Source organism: Harmonia axyridis, chromosome X (assembly GCF_914767665.1).
Source record: "Harmonia axyridis chromosome X, icHarAxyr1.1, whole genome shotgun sequence".
Lineage (NCBI taxonomy): Eukaryota > Metazoa > Arthropoda > Insecta > Coleoptera > Coccinellidae > Harmonia > Harmonia axyridis.
This window is the reverse complement of record NC_059508.1, coordinates 31,062,234-31,067,233: the sequence shown is the minus strand read 5'-3', so window position 1 is coordinate 31,067,233 and position 5,000 is coordinate 31,062,234. Positions and strand designations below refer to the sequence as shown.

The 5,000-nt window shown below is 49.6% G+C and overlaps 1 pseudogene; it reads left to right on the top strand.

Moving 5' to 3' along the window:
- Positions 1 to 5,000, top strand: part of LOC123688226 — a 9,051-nt pseudogene that overhangs the window by 1,916 nt on the left and 2,135 nt on the right.

Sequence of the window (5,000 nt, the reverse complement as noted above, 5' to 3'; positions counted from 1 at the left end):
CACGCCCGTCGGGCGAAAGGGAATCCGGTTCCTATTCCGGAACCCGGCAGCGGAACCGAAATTAAACCGGGCCCTCGTAAGAGAGTTCGTCGGGGCAACCCAAAAGGACCCGGAGACGCCGTCGAGAGATCCGGGAAGAGTTTTCTTTTCTGCATAAGCGTTCGAGTTCCATGGAATCCTCTAGCAGGGAGATATGGTTTGGAACGCGAAGAGCACCGCATTTGCGGCGGTGTCCGGATCTTCTCCTCGGACCTTGAAAATCCGGGAGAGGGCCACGTGTAGGCGTCGCGCCGGCTCGTACCCATATCCGCAGCTGGTCTCCAAGGTAAAGAGCCTCTAGTCGATAGAATAATGTAGGTAAGGGAAGTCGGCAAATTAGATCCGTAACTTCGGGATAAGGATTGGCTCTGAGGATTGTGGCGTGTCGGGCTTGTTGGGGAAGTGGGTCACGGCTAACGTACCGGGCCTGGGCGAGGTGATGCGTTTCGCTTGCGTTACGTTTGATCCGAGCTCGGTCCCGCGTCTTGGCCTCCCGCGGAATCGTCAAGCTTCGAGACCCCGTGAGTGCTCGCAAGGGTGCTCTGGGTAATCTCTGCGGCCGTCATCTAACAATCAACTCAGAACTGGCACGGACTGGGAGAATCCGACTGTCTAATTAAAACAAAGCATTGCGATGGCCCCAGCGGGTGTTGACGCAATGTGATTTCTGCCCAGTGCTCTGAATGTCAACGTGAAGAAATTCAAAAAAGCGCGGGTAAACGGCGGGAGTAACTATGACTCTCTTAACGTCTCAACGTAAAGTGCTAAACGCGAGGATCATAATAGTGAAATAATTGTGCAAATCGGCCATCGCGTTCAAAAATTATGGCGAGTTGATTGTGATTTATTTCCTTTGTTTCACGAATTATCGATTTCATTTCGCATATATTCTAACGTGAATCTTATCAGTCCTCAGTTCAACATCGTATAAAAACGCGTTTATTTCGTTTTTTGCTGCCAGTGGAAAATCACGCCAGTTTACCAACCCAGTGGCGTAGTTGACGCATGCATCGGGTTTAGAGTGTTTCCTATGCCCTTACATCGACGCTCCAATATGATGACGTAAACAGGTAACCACGTCATCCTTCAACGTCTTTCACCATCTTAGCTACGTCATGGATTTCCTGCAGCTAAGTGTCGAAAATGCGAGATGAACACCTATCGTCCATCCAGGGGCCCTAACACAAGACAGGCATTGCAGGTGAGCTTTTGTCCCCCAAAGCTCCCAAAGCTTTGGCGAGCTGATGGAAGTCGAGCTTTAAAAGCTCAAGCTCATCCGAGCTTTTTCACCCTCGCGATGGATGAGCTTTCACACTAGGGGAGCTTTCAACCAATTCCCGACTCTATTGCTAAGTAAAATAGAGGAGCTTTTCCGACACGCCAATTCAGCATCCGGAGACTTCAACGATCTGGCAAGCACGTAACCATCCCAAATTGAGACATCAACGCTGGGGGGGGCGCCATCCTGGTTTCCTCCTATTTATCCGCCCCTCGACGATCTGAGGCAAATTCGGCAACTGGATTTAATAGAATTTCCCCTAATTCAACACCCTGGACTGCCCCAACTTTATATCGGAGGCAAGTAAATCGCTAAAAATTTTCGGCCGAAGAGGGACTTAGAAAAATTTCGAGAAAATGGCAAAATGGCGAAGGAGTCAGGTATCTATACTGGACTTAGAAAATTTTCGAGAAAATTGCAAAATGGCGAAGGAGTCGGGTATTTATACTGGACTTAGAAAATTTTCGAAAAGTTGCAAAATGGTGGAGATTTCGGGTGGCGCCGCTACACATCGTGATTTACTATGAGATTGATACATCGTGATTTACTACGAGATTGATGCTTGCCGATGCTGGTTTCCACCTATTTATCCGCCCCTCGACGATCTGAGAAAAATTTGGCAACTGGATTTAATAGAATTTTCCCCTATTCAACACCCTGGACCGCCCCAACTTTATATCGGAGGCAAGTAAATCGCTAAGAATTTTCGGCTGAGGAGGGACTTAGAAAAATTTTGAGAAAATTGCAAAATGGTGAAGGAGTCGGGTATTTATACCGGACTTAGAAAATTTTCGAAAAGTTGCAAAATGGCGGAGGTTTCGGGCACCGCCGCTATACGCCGTGGTTTTCTACGCTAATGATGTCAGACACCTCTCCGCTTTTATTTCAAGAGCTGCCTTTTTCACACACGGGTCACTGGATCCTCTTGGATGTTTGGATCCTTGCGTATGAGGACAAGTATGCACCGTTGAGGCCCGCAGGGTCGGAAGACTCGTAAATGGGCCCGCTTCAATCCACGTCGCTGTTTTTGAATAGCTTTCAGAGAGTTTTGTGTTTTGGACACGATAAGTGCTGCTGTGTTTTTTGACTTTTTGTAAGTTTTTTGTCGAGGCGAGTTATTTCGTTTTTATACCGTCTGGCAACAGTTGCAATGCCTTTTCCTTGTGTCTGCGGTAAATCGTACGCGCTTGAAAGGAACCTACGCGACCATCAGAGAAGATTTTGTCGGGGCCCTGTGACAGGAGACGAGGGAACCTGTCCAGTGTGCAAGAATGAGTACGCCTCATACCGGTCCATGCGCCAGCATATGCGCTTAGCCCACCCCGACGATTACAACGCCGACCTGGAATCAGAAGTGGAGGATAGAACCCGTAAAGGCCGATGGACAACCGGAGAACTACAGGAGATGGCGCGTCTGGAGCTCGAATACGAGGGCGACAGCATTCTAGACTTTTTGGCCTCCGCCCTCAACAGACCAAAAGAAGGTGTTCGAAAGAAGAGATATGCACAGGAATATGCTGATGTCGTCGAACAGCTTAAAACCTTGAGAGAGAGAGAATTGGTGTCTCTGATACCGGACATTGGGGACCCAGCGGACGCGGACCTCACCGCGGCTTCCGGATCGGCGGCGGTCGACGATGACCTGACTGGCCACATCGAGCCCAGCGAGGGGGTGGAGTTGATTGACGACCCGGTGCTGCTTCACATTCTGGCATTGTGCAGCCAGTTGAGTCATGATCAAGACGCTATAGCCACCTGTCAGGCTGTATGTATGCGCATCGAAGGGCACGAGCGGGTGTTTGACGAGTGGGTGGAGAAGATCTGTGGTCTTTATGGAAGAACCCCCTCCACTCGAACGAGAGCTGGGCCGGTTAAACCAATAAGGCAGGAGAGTGGTAGAAGATGCAGGGCCCAGCTCTATAAGTACATGCAATCCAAGTACACTCATCAGAAACGAGAGCTTGCTGATGAGCTGATAGATGGAGAAGATTCCAACAATTGGGACATAAGACCAACCACCGAGGCAATCAAGGAGCACTTCGAAGGAATCTTCTCAAGCGAGTCACCTAGGGACGACACGCCCGTTCGCGACTTCGCCCCCTCTCCATGCGATATATATTCCCCCATAAGTAGTCCCGAGATCGCCGACTCCATCAAGAAAATGGGAAAAACCACCGGAGGACCTGATGGCATAGACTCCACCCGACTATCCAGGATCCCTATTGTCACCTTAGAACTACTGGCAAACCTGGTGCTGTTCTCCCAGTATATTCCAAAGCCGCTGAGAAGAAGCCGCACAATTCTCATCCCAAAATCCAACGAAAACCTCGAACTTGCGGGAAACTGGAGACCTATAACTATCACCTCCATCCTGATTCGTTTGGTCAACAGGATTATCGCCCAAAGACTGTCCAATTCCATCACCCTGGACGAATGTCAACGAGGTTTCACCAGGTTGGACGGCTGCTTCGCGAACAACATAACATTGCAGTCGATAATTAAGGAAAGAAGGAAGCAAGGCCGCCCTTTTACCATCTTATCCCTGGACGTTCAGAAGGCATTCGACCGAGTCTCCCACCACTCTATCGACAGGGCACTGAGGCGTTTTCGAGTAGATAAAAACACCGCCAATTATATCATGGCAACTTTCTTTGAACAGACCACAACAATATACTGCGGCGGAGTCGAGGTTGTGACCCTTTCACTGAGGAGGGGGGTGAAACAGGGTGATCCGTTGGCTCCCATAATCTTTAACATGGTATTGGACGAGCTCATCTCCGGCCTCAGGATTAGGAAGGGAATCGGCTTCGGCGACCTGAATATCTCGGTGTTGGGATATGCGGACGATCTCCTTTTACTTTCTGAAAACAACAAAGACGCCCAGTTCCTGCTAAGGCTGACATGTGAATTCATGGAGTCCCGCAGCCTGACGCTGAATCCCGCAAAGTGCCGCTCCATTTCCATGGCCGTCGTTCCTTCAAAGAAAAAACTGTATCTGCAGACCACTTCAAAATTTTATATCTCCTCTGCCCCGATACCGGCCATCAAGAGTGTCAAGGATACATACAGATACCTGGGCTATCACTTCACTAACTCCGGCGCCACTCCCTGTTCCATCGCCAGTCTAGATGCCCAACTTGGGCGCATTCAGGGTGCCCCGCTCAAGCCGCAACAGAAGATGACTTTAATAAGAGAACACCTGGTCCCGAGGTACATCTTTTCGCTGCAGTCGCCTTCCGTCGGTCTCGGCGTACTGAAGAAAGCCGACCAACTTATACGGCGCACAGTGAAGAAAATCCTCAAGATGCCCACTCACATCGTAGATGAGGCCTTGTATACCCCAGCCAAACTAGGGGGTATAGGACTGTTTTCGTTCACCCGGAAAATTACGATTATTATGAACGGAAGACTAAGGAAAGTGAAGCTGCGCTCTCCTCTCTTTGCAAGCCTCATCCGAAACACAGAATACTGGGAAAATAAGATGTCCAGAATGATGGGCTCTCAATTGAACACCAAAGAGGCAGTCGACAGGGCGAACGCAGTCAAATTAGAGGAGTCCTTCTATGGTGGCGGTACTCAGCAGACAAGCAATGACAGCGCCTCTAGTGCTTTCATCTCATCGCCGCCGGCCTCATGGACTGGAGAGGACTACGTCCGGGCGATCAAATTAAGAACAAATTGT